The sequence below is a fragment of the Somniosus microcephalus genome, chromosome 14, assembly GCF_052327205.1.
Source record: "Somniosus microcephalus isolate GS21.2 chromosome 14, FLI_Smic_1.0, whole genome shotgun sequence".
Classification (NCBI taxonomy): Eukaryota; Metazoa; Chordata; class Chondrichthyes; order Squaliformes; family Somniosidae; genus Somniosus; species Somniosus microcephalus.
Window position 1 is genome coordinate 103,748,527 of NC_141000.1, and position 17,119 is coordinate 103,765,645.

Below are 17,119 nucleotides of genomic sequence, written 5' to 3' on the forward strand. Positions count from 1 at the left end.
TGTCCATGGAAACATCGTCCAAATTCCCAAAATGTGACAAGTGCCATCAGTATCTCAATAGTGTCTGACTTCAATCCACCCAGGAATAAAAGAGAGGGTTTGCATCGAACAACTGGAAATGGCAAAGTTAAAACTGATGACAAAACTCTGGAGCTAGATGGCAGTTTCTTTTTCTTTTTTGCTTTAATATCTGTGGGCTGAATTTTCCGGGGTGGTAATGGGCGAGATGGGTGGCAGGTCGGGTGGGAAAGTTGTTATTTTTGATAGCGGGTCGGGAACCCGCTGTCATCCCGCTCCCATGCACCTTCCCCCCAGGTGCATCTATCATCACGGAGCCGACCCGACCAGCAGCGGCGAGCGAACCAATTGAAATCATTATCAGGTACTTTACAGGCACTTAAGAGTCTTTTCCCCCCTACATTTTAAATTTCCCTGCATGGCCACAGGATTCACACAGCATGTCTGTCAACCTGAGGTGTGAGTTCCGTGGCCATTGCTCCAGCTGATTACTTGACAGCATGGAAAACAAACCAAAATAAAAACATGTTGCTTACATCAGCTAACAGATTGATGGAGATTCTATTTTACTTGAAAAGCTACTGGTGAATGTTAATTCAGAAATTCCTGAAAGGATGTAAGTGCTACCCTGGATGGTGAGGGAAATACATTTTTCACTGGCCATTCTCAGCTGTTTCTTTCCAACTCAACAGCAATTACAATGAATTGATCTGCACTATAAAAAATTACATTTACAATTTAAATACATTTTTGCGTTGTTTCTAGTCAGGTTTTTCTCACAGTATACTGTGATTGTCCAGTTACACATTAAATCAAGTCATCAACTGTAACAATTTAATTCTCATCACTCATTCCACTGGTTCAATTTACTTTCAGTTCCTGAATATGACCAATTTAATTTTTCAGCCTGAGACTTTAGGGTGAATTTCTGCAGAGGTTCTCTCACTTGTCCATTGTTAACTTCAATGGAAGAGCTGCAGAAATCCCAGAAACACACTATACGCACCACTTACACTGTTTGTCAGGGATTCCACAGCTGTTCCGCTAAACTTGCATAAGATTGTAAATCCACCCCTTTACAATGACATTTAAAATCTGTTTAATTTTATGTCTTACCTATACACACACATCTTTTATTTGTACCAGTTACTGATGCAAAAGTCTATGGGGGAGAAATTGAGTATAGCCCCGTTTGGGGCACTAACCTCGTCAGGGCGCTAAAAGTAGCGGCCCGGAAACATTCGCGCCCCCGCACCGGAAATTGGTCATTTGCACCCCAAAGGGAAGCGTGGCGCTACTGGAGGCGCCCCGCATCCCTCTTGGGGCGCTGCGAGTGAATATCGTGGTGCAACGTGCCGCAGCGCCACACTCTGCGGCACGTTGCGCCGTGGTTGTTGCAGGCCTTCCTCCCCTTCTTAAAGGGGAGGGGCCTTGTGCAGCGCAATCGGGGGCCCAGCTGGGCCCCCGAGGATCGGGAGTGCAGGCAAAAGAGCCCGGCACCGAAGAGAAGTGCCGGGCTCTTGGAGCGCAGCCGGCACTCCACAGGGGGGGGGGGTGGTCAGGAGGCTGGGGACGGGAGCGCAGGCAGGTGCTGGCAGGCGGCCAACAACAAAAATGGCCGCCCCGCACCTCGCCTTTAATTTGCGCCTCCCTGGCCACAGGTAGGCCCCCCTGACCCCGTCGGACATAGCATCCGGCAGTAAATCAGGGGGCGCTGCCGAATATCGCGGCCGGGGCGGCAGCGGGGCACTGCGCACACTGATGACGTCATCGGCAGCGGTGCAGCGCTAACGGTTAGCACCACCACTAACATCCCGCGGAATTTAGCAGGAGGCGTGGGCAGTGCCGCGCCCAGGCACTAGTTGGCTTGCACCCCACTTAGCGCCCTCTTAAGGCGCTAATGGGTGGCGCAACCAACTGAATTTTTCCCCCTATAGGTTTGTGACTAAAGCACCAACAACTTCCCAATTAATGTACTTTTTAATTATGTTCTTGATCTTATTTGTAGATGGCGTCCTGTTACTTAATGATATTATTTAAATATTTCCTTGTCACTCATATATAACTTTTATTATATTATTGTACAGTAAAGATTCAACACCCACTATGTTAGATTAAACTTAAAATTTAATGTGGCCATGGTCCCTTTAAGGATCCCGGTTTAAAACGCGTCATGAATGACAACCCCAGACTCGCTCCATCTCATTGGGCTGGGTAATGCGCTGGGCGGACTTAATAGGCCCCATTAAGGTAAGTTCATTTTCTACAGTGGGATAGAGCCAGCAGCAGGGTCGGAACCCGCCACGGACACCGGCCACGTTGTACCCACCAAGGTAAGTAAAATTCCAGCCTATGTGCACCAAATATCCTCTGCAAGTACTCTTTATATTATGATTGATCCCTGTGAACACAAAACACCTCGTGCAATTCCCCTCACTGGGAAGACGTCCGGGATTCCTAGAATGTCCTTTCCAATACCTGAGCTCCCCATGATTCTCTCATTGCTGTTACACACAAAGTGTAACCAGAGAAAAGTCATAATATAACAAGTTAATGGAGAGGGGGGAAAGGTAAAGCAAGACTGTCCAGGCTATAGACTACAAGTCAATAAGAGATAAAAAGAGGTCCATGTTCTCTGGTTACAGTTTATATGTGAAAGCAATCAGAGAATCATGGGCAACAGAGAGACTACAATGGCATGCTGGGAATTCCAGGCTTCTTCCCATTGAGTAAACTCCAGCAATGTTTGCCAACACATCAATCAATGGCGTACAATCCCAAAAAGCTGACAACGGGCAGGGTTTATCCAAGAGTGGAACTGGGAATACTGCATCTCTTTCACTTTATCTAAAGATTTTATTTAAATTTTAATGTGGTAATCCATGCTACAGAATTGGGTGAACAAGGGTTAATCATCAGGTCTGAGAATCTTACAAAGTAAAGTGTTTACAGCACAGAAACAGGCCATTCGGCCCAACAAGTCCATGCTGGTGTTCATGCTTCACATGAGCCTCCTCCCACCCCTCTTCATCTAATCCCATCATCCTATGGGGTGTTCCAGGATAAATTATGGAAATGTAAAATAGGTAGGTTTAATGCAGTGCTGTATGTAGTAGGCGGGAAAACTATATCAGAAAATATAATCAAATGACAGACAGCCAGAGAGAGTAAGCCTGAGGGTTAAAGTTTGCCTGGTCTGAGCCTCCCTCCATGTTATGATCATATGACAACCTCAGTCAGGGTGAGTTTTGCCATCTCTTGACTAGGCCGTTGGATTGAGCACAAGACACAATAAAAACATTCCATTTTCCAAAGAGGAAAAGGCTGCCATTGACCCCGCAAACTGAACTGTGTCTGCTGCTAACTAACCGTTTCTGGCACTGCGGGTGAAGTCTGCAGCCAGTGTGGTCTCTCTCGACTCTCCGTCTACCCCCGCGCCCCATACCCGCCCCCCGTGCCACTTGAAGGAGAATGCACAGGACCAGCGCTTTGCGTGGGGGAAATGAATGGCTTGAAAGAAAATGAAGATGGATATCATTAGAGGACAGGAATTCTAACATATATCCAGAATAAGGAAGACTTGTTTATCTCTGAGAAACAGCTATCCAAAGACGACTGTACTGCTCCAGTGTGTTCACTGAGGTAAGTAGTTCCTCTCAGCAGGAAAAATGTAACTGTTTCTCTTCCATAAACAGAATTTGTTTCCAAGGAAAGAAATGAATTCTGTGGGCTTAAGACTGGTCTTAGATTTAGGAGTCGGGCTCCAGGCTCTTGGTATCTGTAGTGTGCTGAGACAGGCACACTGAACACTGCCTGCAGCGTCAGTTCGGGTTGACTGCACGTTTTGACAGGACACAAAGATTTCCCACCAGTCTGCTGTCCCCTGATGCTGCACTGTTCACGTTTTTCACCATCTCGCCCCTGTCATCTCTGCTCCCCTTTGGCTCATTTGTAGGAAGGGTCCTCCTGAAATCAGCGATGGAGAAATTCACTGTGACAAGTCTCCTGTAAGTAAGAGGTTGCTGCCAGGCCGTCCTGTCACAGCAGCTGTATATCGTACAATCCTACGTGAGAGAAAACCAAATCCAGTCCAGAGAGAGATGAAAAAGTGTCACTCTGCCGAATTAGCTTAAGCTATTTTTTTTTTTTCCGTGGTACGTTTGGGTCTGGATCATTTGGGGTTAGTGGGTCCAGGGAGTGAATGTGTATGTGGTATGGTACAAACCACATTACTAACTATACCTGGGCTTTTTGCATATATTTATAAAGAACCACCGTACTTACCTTTTAAACACTTACCTCAGCTGTTTCACACCTCATTAACAACAGTTATTCATCAACTCCATTTTGTTACTATTAAATCCTTTATTATGGAGAAGCCAGGAAACAGTTTTAAAATAACTTCTGTATATAAAGGTATGATTTCAGTTATATCTGCTCTATTACTGTATGTTGGTTTCGATGGCCAACTATCTTGGATCATCATTAACTGTAACAGATTGACATGTCACTCAGACAATTTACCCTCTTTTTTTCTACCTAATCTTATCTTTCAGTATTTGCTAGACTTGATGATGAGACAGTAGGTTGAAAGGTTGAGAAGAAATCAGCCTTCAACAGACACGATGGGCTGAATGGCCTCCTTCTGTGCCGTAAACTTACAGAATCATCAAATAGTACAGCACGGGGAGGCCATTCGGCCCATCGAGTTTGTGCCGGCTCTTTCGAAGAGCAATCCAGTTAGTCCCAGTCCCTCGCTCTTTCCCCATATCTCTGCAATTTTTTCTTCTTCAAGTATTTATACAATTCCCTTTTGAAGGCTACTATTGAATCTGTATCCACCGCCCTATCAGGCAGTGCATTCCAAATCCTAACCACTCGTTGTGTAAAAAAGTTTTTCCTCACGTCGCCCCTGGTTATTTTGCCAATCACCTTAAATCTGTGCCCTCTGGTTATCGACCCTTCAGCCATTGGAAATAGTTTCTCTTTATTTACTCTATCTAAACCCTTCAGCCTAGAAATTGGGTATAGCCCCGCTTCGGGCGTTAGAATTGGCGCAGCGCAAATTTTATAGCCAGACGCAACTTATCGCCACCTCGCGCGATATTGGGTTGCAGCGCCCCAAAGGTGATTCAGGCGCGAGTTCAGGCATTACACGGGGCTCCTAAGGTGCTAACATGTCGGCGCAACCCAATATCGGGGCAGGCGGGCGCAGCGCAGGTGCTCTCAATTACCGATGACCACGAGACTTCCAGGCATCGGCCAGCTCTTAAAGGGGTGGGTCAGGCAGCTCCAGCATCCACACTCTGCGCCTTGTAGGCCTGAAAATCGGCGCAGGCCCTTCTCTGGCGCAAAAAACTTGGAGCAGATGGAGAGGGTGAGGCAGAGAGCAGAGCGCTTCACCAATGAGTCTCTGGAGGAATTGGTGGCCGCAGTGGAGCGCCGGCGAGATGTCCTCTACCCCGGCAATGGCAGGAGGCCTAATCATAAGGACTACCGACGAGCTTGGAGGGATGTTTCTCAGAGGGTCAACTCCAGCAGCATGGCGACCAGGAGCCCTGTGCAGTGCAGGAAGAAATTCAACGACCTCACTCAGGTCGTCAGGGTGAGTGGTGTTTATGCAAACTTATGCATCCCTCCATTAGCACCTGACTTTATGGCTATAGGGTGCGCTATGCCCCCATGGCCCTTTCTGGTCACACACATGCACATTTGACTCAGGGCATCATGTAAGGGCTGTTCCACCATGGGGGGCATGAGATGATAACTCAGGGCATCAGGTAAGGGCTGTTCCACCATGGGGGGCATGAGATGATAACTCAGGGCATTATGTAAGGGCTGTTCCACCATGGGGGGCATGAGATCATAACTCAGGGCATCATGTAAGGGCTGTTCCACCATGGGGGGCATGAGATGATAACTCAGGGCATTATGTAAGGGCTGTTCCACCATGGGGGGCATGAGATCATAACTCAGGGCATCATGTAAGGGCTGTTCCACCATGGGGGGCATGAGATCATAACTCAGGGCATCATGTAACATCACTTCCCAACCTTTCCCCTGCAGGCCAAGCTGGCGAGAAACCGCAAGGACCAGCTTCGCACCGGAGGAGGTCGTCCTCAACTGCAGCCTCTGACGGATCTCGAGGAGAGAGTCCACCAGATTGTGGGAGGACGTCTGAGTGGTCCTGTCACCACTGCAGCTGCCGACCCCATTGTCCACAGCGATGGTAAGGTTCTCAACTATTACAGCTGTCTCCTTCCACTTGTTTCCCCCGCCAGCATGCTTTCTCACTGTGGACCCATGTCATAGCATTGCCGCACTCTTGCACCCCTTGCTGCCAAACTGTCCTTTTGCTAAAGCCACTCTTCAACCTCCCTGCTTTCAGATGCTGCATCACCAGCTCGGGAGCCAGCCCCTCAAGCTGCCAGTGCCAGTGCCTCCAGAGGCGACGAGCAGGAGGAAGCCGGACCATCCGTGCCAGCCTCAGGGGAGCCACCGCATCTGGAGACTGGGGATAGTAGTTCCCTGGAGGGGAGGGGGGGGCTCTGATGAGGAGCCAGTTGCAGGAACCAGCGGCCTGCAGCCACGTGAGGGGGGTAGGGAAGCTCGGGGGCCGTCTCCCCGGAGGGTGAGGCAGGCCACGATGACTGCTGCACGGAGTGCAGAGGAGGTGCGTAGCCTTGCCGATATGAGCGCCCAGGCCCGGCTCAGGCACACTGAGCTTATGGCTGCAGTGGAGAGGATGCCTGAGTCAATCGACACACTGGCAAAGAGTGTGCTGGACTTTGGGGCAGCAATGGAAAGGACTGTCCAGGGCTTCGGGGCAGCAATGGAAAGGTCTGTCCAGGGCTTCGGGGCAGCAATGGAAAGGTCTGTCCAGGGCTTGTCCGAGGCAGTGGAAAGGACTGTTCCGGCCTTGTCCGAAGCAGTGGAAAGGACTGTTCCGGCATTGTCCGAAGCAGTGGAAAGGACTGTCCATGGCTTCTCCGAAGCACTGGAACCTGCCATGCAGGTCCTCACTGCTGCCACGCAGTCACTTGCTGGCCTCGTCCACACGCAAATTGCGGCCACGCGAACACTCACTGCTGCCACCCTAGCTGCATCAGGCAGGATCACCCCAGGCCCTTACAGCACCACAGCAGGCCATGAATCTGTGGAGCAGTCGATTGTGGCGGATGATCCGGTGCGGCCCCGTCAGAGTGCCAGTGTGTCGGCCGACCATGGTGCAGGTGTCCTCTCTCTGCATGTGAGCATTCCTGATGCCACCGCTGGAACGTCAGCAGTGCAGCTGCCACCACCTGCACGGCAGACTGCTTCCAGACATGCCCAGTTGGAGCAGCCAGCTTGCGGGCCCTCCAAGCCCAGAGGTCGTCCAGGCCGTCCCTCAGGGGCTTCAGCGCTTCCAGACACTCAGCAGGCGTCCCCCAGCCTTGACGCAGCCACTGGGGTCCAATTACGAAGGAGCTGCAGGGAGGGAAGGGGCCGACCTCGTAAGAGAAGTCGGTCTCCATCAAGGGGTCAACAGTAGAGGGAGGTGCTAAGACGTGTCTTTTTTCGAATTTAAGGCCGTCCACACCTGCTGTGTTTGTTTGTTATGTTTTGGTTAGTCTCGCCGGGTTGCCAGACAGTTATCTGTTAGTTTGTTAGTTATGATTTCTGTTACCATTACGTTGTCATGCTGGAAGGAAGCACTCGTTTGAAAATAAAGAAAATGTTTTATTTACAATGGAGTTGTAGACTATTTACAATCATGGTGGCCTTCATAGGCTTACTGCGAACCGAAGGGCGCTGTTACAATCACAGCCAGCATTCCGTCCGAGGGGCCTAGAACCGAGTCCTTTTGAGCCTCTGATGAACGGCCCTTCCAGTTTCTGGAGCCCTCCCATCTTCCTCCTCCTCCTCCTCCTCCTGATCCTCCTCGTCCGCATGCTCCTCCTCCTCCTCCTCCTCGTCTGCCTGCTCTGCTGGACCTTGAGGGTCGGCTGGCATTGGCTGGGTGCGTCGAATGGCCAGGTTGTGGAGCATGCAGCAGACAACGAGGATGCGCGCCACATGCTCCGGCGAGTACTGTAGGGCGCCCCCCGAATGGTCTAGACAACGGAAACGCTGCTTCAGCACACCAATTGTATGCTCCACAATGTTCCTGGTCGCCTGATGGCTGTTGTTGTAATGCTCTTCTGCCAGGGTGCTGGGCAAACGGAGCGGGGTCATGAGCCATGGGCAGAGAGGATAGCCCTTGTCGCCAAGAAGCCAGCCTGGTGGGTGAGCCGGGGCCTCAAAAAGGTCAGCCACTGAGGTCTGCCGCAGGATGAACGCACCGTGGCTGCTGCCAGGGAATTGTGCGTTGACCACCATGATCATCTGCCGGTGATCACAGACCAGCTGCACATTAAGGGAGTGGAACCCCTTGCGGTTGCAGAACTCCTCAGGATTCTGTAATGGCGCCCGCAAAGCCACGTGTGTGCAATCAATGGCCCCCTGCACCATGGGGAAGTCCGCAATAGCCGCGAAGCCCTGCGCACGCTCCCCTTGCTTCTCCAGGGTCACAGGGAAGGTGATTAATTCGCGCCTCCTTCTATAGAGGGTAACTGTCACTTGCCGGATGCAGCAATGCACCGCAAATTGTGAAATATTTGAGATGTCCCCAGTTGCTGCCTGAAACGAGCCGCTGGTGAAAAAGTTGAGGCCAACAGTGACTTTGACGGCCACTGACAGAGAGGTCCTGCACCGTAGCCGCGGCTGCAGATCCTCAGCAAGCAGGTGGCACAGCTCAGTCACAACATCCTTACCGAATCTGAGCCTTTGCAGACACTGCTCCTCCGACATGGTAAGGTATGAGACCAGCTGCCTGAAAACCCTGGCAGCGTATGGTCGGATTTGGCAACGTCCATTGGCCCTCCTCCTTCTGGCCAATCCTGGCCCTCTCTCCCTCCGTCTCTGTGCCCTTGCCAGTTGTTCAGCCAGGATGACGTTCCCCTCCAAAGCAGCTCCCATTATTCTGTCAGATGAGTAAGATGCAGTAATCTCTCAGGATCAAACTGTTCTGGACAGGGCTGAAGGTCCCAAGGCTCCTCTGGCTCAATGAGAAGAACTCTCTGCAACTGAAGGTCTGCAACTCTCTCCAGCAGCGAGCAGGATGGCCAGGCCAAATGGCTGCCGCTTTTATACTAGTGCTGTCCCCTTTAAAGAGCGCCCCCCGAGTCCGAGAAGGACCTGGTAAGGTTCCATTCAACTGTCACTAATAGCGCCAGGCGGAACGGAGGGGGGCGCCACTGAATTTCCGGTCCGGGGTGCCAAAAAGGCGTTGCACAATGAAATGACGTCATGATCTGGCTGCGCCCGCGAGCGGGCGCAAAGAGTTAGCACCGGCACTAAAAGGCTACTCAATATGGCAGGAAGCGCTGGGTTCACTGCGCCCGCCCGAAAATTGGGTAACGCCCCAAATCTCGGGCTCATTAGGCGCTAATCGCTGGCGCAACCATCCGAATTTCTAGGCCTTCGTGATTTTAAACACCTCTATCAAATTTCCTCTTAGCCATCTCTGCTCCAAGGGGAACAACAACTTCTATGATTGTGTGATAAAGAACACTCAAGAGTACAAGGAAACTTCCTTCCCCTATTTCTAAATTGGATGTTGCATGTTACAGAGGTGAATCTGCATGTGATTGAGCCTGTGAATAACTGTTCATCCAAGAAATTCATGAGGGGGCAAAATTTATTGTAATATTAATTTACTTGCGTAATAATTACACTAATCTTTCTCTCTTCCTTCTTTAAAGGAGTTGTCCTGACAGATACCACAGTGCATGGTGTGCCGAACAATCAATGCATGGGGGTGGAAATTCCTTCAGTCCCGTCTTCAGGCCTGAACTAAAATGGGCTCCATGCACGGAGCATATGCCTCAACCGGCGGGGGCCTGAGGCTGGCCTGAAATTGGGCCTTAGGTGCGTTAACATTATTTGGACAAGTGGCCTGCACCCGTCACATGCCCACTGGCAGTTCGCCCGTTTTAAAAGGATGAATATCAGGCCGCTTGCCTCCCTGGCCTGAAGGTAACTCCCAGGATGGAGTAGGTGGGGGGGGGGAGAGAATGGGAAAACGAATGATCATGGGCTGGCAGCAGCCGTCGGGAGTACTGCGAAGCTGGGAGGAGCAATCCTGCACCTCCTGACTCCACATCGAACTTAAAAAGTAAAAAAGAACCTACCATTTTGGTGGTGGCCGCTTGCTAGGCCGCATCCACGCCTGGAAAACCTGAGTGCAGCAGGCATGGGCCCAATTTCTCTGATGGGTCCTAAAATAGGTGTCGGGCCTGTATTAGCTTATGCAAGGGGCTTAACACCTGTTTAAGGCAGCAGCCTTGGACATTTACAAAATGGGCCCCATTAGTAAGCAGTGGGACCAATGTCTGCGCAGATTGGGAGAAAGACATTTCACTGTGAAATTGTTATGCATTGCGTTGCTTTACACTCGAAAAACCAATTTCGACCCATTTATGTCATTTCGCCTTCTCTTCCATTTCCCGCATTCTTCTGCACTATTTTTAGTATTTAAACTTTAATTTCAGGTCTACCTAATACAATATAATAGGTCAGAGTTACATAACCTTACTAGTCTCACTATGCACTTTGCAGGTGAACCAGCATTTAAAAACACAGAACTGGCATTGGATGAAAAGCAACTGCAAATGCAGTTCTTACAACCAATTGTATGCCATAAGTCTAAGGACTGGCATAACCATGGGCGCAGATGCTTCCAAATCAATCTTTCAAGCATTGTCAGTGGCCCAATCATATCTGGCACTACCCCGGGAGACATGTTTACGGACCCCACTGTTGTGTCCGTGTATAATAAGACACAGACTGCAGGAGAACGGTACAATAGGTGCTGTATGTGGCTCACACTGGAACTGATCTGTACAGATTACTACTCAGTGCTATATACAGGTGTGGTCACTGCCGGTACTGCAGTATACATGAGCTGTAAAAGATAGTTCCCCCCTTAAAGGTATATACATTACAATTCCTCCCCTTTTAGATTAACAGTACCATAACACTCATTTAACAATTAAATATCAAACTAATTACAATTAACACTTTTAACATGCAACATTAGCTGAAAATAGACTATTTATATATTCAGTCTTTGGGGAGGCTTCCTGATCCTTTCTGGATTACGCCTTTCCCGAGTGTCTTGCTCTTGGTGCGGTGGCGATTCTGGCCCCCTGTCGTCGGTTGGTTCATCAGCTTCCGATGCTACTGTTTCTGGGGTAGATGCGACCTGTACGTCGGGTTCATCACCAGGTACGTATGGGCGAGGCATGGGGTTGACTTGTTCCTGTGGCTCTAGGGTCTGGTCAGCATGGCATCTCACGATGCTCTCCCCAACATCCACTGTGTACATTAGTGGGCCCTGCCGTGTGCATATCGTTCCTGGCTGCCATTTTTCTGTTCGGTAGTCGCGGGCCAAGACTGGTTGCCCTACATTGAAACTCCTTGTTGGCTTCTCATGGATGTGCTGGAATTGCTTACTCTCAACATCTCTTCGTACGTTTGGTCTGAGCAAATCCAGGCGAGATCTCAACCTTCGGTTAAAGAACATCATGGATGGGGCCTGGTTGGTGACTGCATGTGTCGCATTCCGGTAGGCGAACAGGAAATTGTCCACCTTGTGCTGCAGCGGAATGTTGTCATTGTACATAGCCTTTATTGCCTTCTTAAAGGTTTGTACGAACCTCTCAGCCAATCCATTTGTGGCTGGATGATACGGGGCGGATGTGGAATGCCTCACCCCATTCCTTTTCAAGAACCTCTGGAACTCTTCGGACACAAACTGTGGTCCGTTGTCGGAGCAAATCTGTTCTGGCAAGCCATTCCTGGCAAAAATGGTCCGTAGGACTGCAATAGTTTTCTCCGTGGTGGTGGAGGACATTTTGATCACCTCAGGCCATTTCGAGTGTGCATCCACGGCTATTAAAAACATTGAGTCCATGAATGGACCAGCAAAATCAATATGCACCCATTGCCATGGAGATGAGGGCCACTCCCATGGGTGTAGAGGGGCCTGTGGTGGTGCATTTTGGACTTTCTGGCATCCTGAGCAGCTCTTGGTCAGGTCCTCGATTTGTTTATCGATTCCCGGCCACCACACATAAGCCCTGGCTAGGCTTTTCATTTTTACCCCTCCCAGATGACCCTCATGAAGCTCATTGAGCACTCTATCCCTTAACTTGGGTGGAATTACCACTTGGGATCCACACATCAAGGTCCCCCGGCACACTGACAGCTGTTCTCTCCTTGTCGAGAATGCTGGCAACAGTGAGTCGCCATGTGCTGGCCATCCCTTCACCATCAAATCATATACCCGAGACAGTGTCGGGTCATTTCGGGTTTCCTTTTCGATACAAGCGTTAGTTACCGGTAGGTATTCAACTATAGTCGAATGGAATATTTCGACAGGATCCACTGCTGGTGCTTCCTCCGCAGTAGGCAGTGGCAGGCGTGATAGCCCATCAGCATTTCCATGCTGTTTCATGCCCTTGTATTCAATCTCATAGTGGTGCGCCCCTAGAAAAAGTGACCATCTTTGTAGTCGTTGCGCAGTCATCACCGGACGCCCTTCTTCGGATTAAAAATGGAGACAAGAGGCTGGTGATCAGTCAGCAAGGTGAATTTCTGCCCGTGCAGGTAGTGATTGAACTTTTTCACTCCCCACACAAGGCTGAGGGCCTCCCTGTCAATCTGGGCGTAGTTACGCTCGGCTAAGGTTAGTGGTCATGACGCAAAGGCTATTGGCCTCTCTGAGCCGTCCGAGAATTTGTGCGACAGCACCGCTCCAATGCCGTAGGGTGACGCATCACATGCCAACTGAATTGGTAATGCTGGGTTGTAATGGGCCAATACCTCTTTCGATGTGATTAGTGTTTTGCTCTTCTGGAAAGCTCGTCTACATTCGTCACTCCACTTCCATGGCACCCCAGTTTGCAGTAGGGTGTTCAGTGGGTGTAGTATTGTAGACAAATTTGGCAAGAACTTATGGTAGTAGTTTACCAGCCCGAGGAACGACCTCAGTTGTGACACATTTTCCGGTGCTGGAGTCTTGACTACTGCCTCAATCTTCTCTGGGGACTTATGTAACCCCTCTTTATCGATAACGTGGCCACAATACGAGATATGTTTTCTAAAAAAACTCGCATTTGGGGCGGTTAGCTCGGAGCTCATATTCCTTCAATCTAGTGGGCACCTGCTCCAGGTTGGCAAGGTGACCACTCTCATTTTTGCCCGTGACCAGGATGTCGTCCAAATAACACTGGGTCCCTGGGATCCCTTGCAGGACTTGTTCCATTGCCCTCTGCCAAACAGCCGGAGCTGATGCTACCCCGAATACCAGCCGGTTGTATTGGTAGAGACCTTTATGGGTGTTGATTGTGAGGTATTTTTTTGATGCTTCTTCTACCTCCATTTGCAGATACGCCTGGGCCAGATCAATCTTAGTGAAGCGTTTCCCTCCAGATAGCGAGGCGAAAATATCTTCAATCCACGGAAGTGGATATTGTACGGTGTGAAGGACCGGGTTCACTGTTACCTTAAAGTCTCCACAGATGCGAACCTTCCTTGGTTCCCCAGGCGTGCTGTTCAACGACTTTTTCATCACAGGGACGATGGGTGTAGCCCACTCTCTCCAGTCTACCTTGGACAGTACACCTGAACGTTACAGACTCTCCAGCTCTGCTTCGATGGCTGGGCGGATCGCATAAGATACCGGTCTGGCCTTAAAAAATTTTGGGCTTGCGTTTTCTTCAATTTTAATCATCGCTGTCATGCCTTTTAGTGTTCCGAGTCCTTGCTGGAACACTTCTTTCGCGTCAGTTAGGATCTTTGACAGTCGCCCAGGTGTGACGTCGTCATCCTTTTTGACAGCCACAGTCAGTGCCTGTATGGAATGCCAATCCAGTTGTATTTTCCGGATCCATTCACGTCCCAGTAATGGTGGTCCTCCAGCTTGCAATACATACAGGTCTAGTTTTGGTGTTTCCTTACCGTTATATATAACGGTCACCCTTATTTTTCCTTTGGGGTAGACTTTTTGCCCCGTGTACGTCTTCAAAATAATTTTTGTGTCTCTCAAGGGTATCTGTGAGAATAGCCGCTCGTAGTCCCGTCGGTTTATGACTGTTAGGGCTGATCCTGTGTCCAATTCCATCTTTACCTGGACTCCTGCTATCTTGAGAGTGACCCAAATGGTTCGGTGATCCTCCGTTGTGATCACATTATGTAGTTTCAGACAACTCAGTTCCCTGCTTTCGGAGTCGTTATCACTCTTTTGTTCATCTGAACTAGTATCCGTCATCTTATGTACCTGCTTGTACTTTCCTTTGGTAGGTTTCTTATTGCTGGTTTTCTTTCCCGACCTGCAGACTCGTGCTCTGTGTCCTACTTTTCCACACTGTCTGCACACTTTTTCTTTGAACCAGCAATCATTCTGGTCGTGTGTTGTTCTGCCGCAGCGATAGCACTTCTCTGTTCCATATGACATTTCGTTTGTGCCATATTCTTGTGGTCTCTGTTGTATCTCTGCAGCGCCCCGTGCTGCTGCTTCATATGATACTGCAATGCTGAAAGCCTTTTCCAGCGTAGGGTCCTTTTCAGATAAAAGCCGTTTCTGGGTTCCTTCACTTTGAAGCCCACACACAAACTTGTCCCTTAAGGTATCTGCCAGTCCCGCTCCAAACTGGCAGTGTTTTGATAGTTTGCGCAGTTCTGTTAAATAATCAGCATTGCTTTCATCCTTATGCTGGTTCCGTTTGTGAAACTGAATCTTTCTGCTATCAGCAGCGGTGTGGGGTTTAAATGTTCCTGTAGTATCGTTACTATGTCTTCAAAACTCTTTTCCATTGGCTTCGTTGGGGTTACGAGATTTCGTAATAAACCATATGTCTTTGCACCCATTAAATTTAACAATACCGACGCTTTCTTGTCATCTGACACCTCATTTGCCTTGCAGTATACCTCTATTCGTTCAACATATGTAGTCCAACCTTCGACTTCATTGTCAAATGCGGTGATACTGCCACTCTTCGGCATTTTGGGTGTGGTTTAAAATGGCGTCTCCAAATGGCTTAAAATGGCGTCTCCCGTGCTTTCCTTCCTCCCCCGCTGCTGCCAACGCCGCTCCCGGCGGTTCTCGTGGCAATGGCAGCGCCCTGTAGGTTTCGCGCGCTTCTCCTGCGCTGCTGCCAACGCCGCTCTCGGCGGTCCTCGTGGCAATGGCGGCGCCTCCCGGGTTTCTGTGCGTCTCTCTCTCCCTCTCTTCGATGCTGCTCGGCCCCTGAACACCGGCTGCGCCCTGTGCGCTCTGCCCTCTCTCTCTCTCTCCCCCGTCGACGCTGCTCGACCCTTTGCTGTGCCGCTCGGTCGGGCTCTAGCCCGCCGCTGTCCGGGAAGGGTCTGCGCACTACCTGTTGCCAGCCCGTTTCGCTGGACCACCTCGACTGGAAAGCCAAGCCTGGCTCTCGACAGCCTCCCCCGCAATTCTCGAGTCTCTGCTGGATGACTGGGCGGTTGCCCGTGGTCGACGCCCGAGTCTCTGGCCTTGACCTCCAATCCACTGATCTCCAGGAACGAATCCCCGGGAGGTGATGCAGAGTTGCAGGTAGTTTTGAACTTGCCTTGTCGCCAATGTTGTGTCCGTGTATAATAAGACACAGACTGCAGGAGAATGGTACAACAGGTGTTTACTCAACGTGGTTCACACTGGAACTGATCTGTACAGATTACTACTCAATGCTATATACAGGTGTGGTCACTGCCGGTACTGCAGTATACATGAGCTGTAAAAGATAGTTCCCCCCTTAAAGGTATATACATTACACGCACCACATGAACAATTCAGAGAAGCTCTGTCTTCACTGCCTCCACCAGAACAAAAAAAGGCTTGTTGCTTTTCTGGTTCTTTTCTGCCCTTTTTGCTCCAGATACTTCAGCCTCTACATTTTGATTACTCTCATAAGTGAGTCCTCAGCTCTTCAAGCCCTTGACAGTTTCTTCGTTGTAAGCTTTTTCTTAATATCTTGGGAAGTTGTTGGTAATGTGCCAGAACAACAAACAGAAAACCTGCCGAGAAATTGCTTTAGCGACTAAATCTATGCTGTGTCTCCACAGGACCTTTCAAGCATCTTCGAAAAGTGGTAGAGCATCACAACATCAGCCCTTGATTCAGACTTTAAGAAGTGAATTAATTAAATAAAAGATGCACAAGTGAATGTGTAACAGTAATATAATACACACATATATTTACAACGTATATTATACTAACCAGTTCCTCAAATGAAAAGCAATAAATGGTCATAATCTGTACGCTAAGCTATGGTCAAACTTGGCCTACAGGTTATTATTTTCTTCTTGTAATCTTTCTAACTGGGGCAGTTAAGTTAAGCTAATTTTCTGTGAAGGTCCCAGCCGACTCGACTCCCTGGATTTGAATAACGGCCAACCAGATTCAAAAGTAACAGACCGTCATACACATAATTGAGCAAATTACACAGTATGGCCTAGAAATTCGGTGGGCTGCGCCACCAGTTAGCGCCCAAAGAGGGCACTCAGTGGCTTTAGCGCCACTGGCCACACCTCCCGCGATATTTAGCGGGGCGCTAATGGCGGCGTTAGCCTGTAGCGCTGCGCCGCCACCGATGACGTCATCGGTGTGCGCAGCGCCCCGCTCCCGCCCCGATCACCATATTTGGTCGCGCCCGCCTCTTTAACGCCGGTCGCAAATCGCGACCGGTTCACAGGGCCTACCTGTGGCGGTAGTGGCGCAAATTAAGGTGGAGGTGCGGGGCGGCCGCTTTTTCGGCGGCCGCCTGCCAGCACCTCCGTCCCCGGCCTCCTAAACCCCCCCCCGCGGCATTGCCGGCTGTTTCCCGAGAGCCCGGCACTTCTCCTTGGTGCCGGGCTCATTTGCCGGCACTCGCGAGCGGGGATCGCGCTGTTGCAGGCACCTCCCCCTTAACAGTGGGAGGAAGGCCTGCAGTACCGCAGCGTGCCGTGCCGCAGCGTGTGGTGCTGCGGCACGTTGCGCAGCGATAATCAGTTTCAGCGC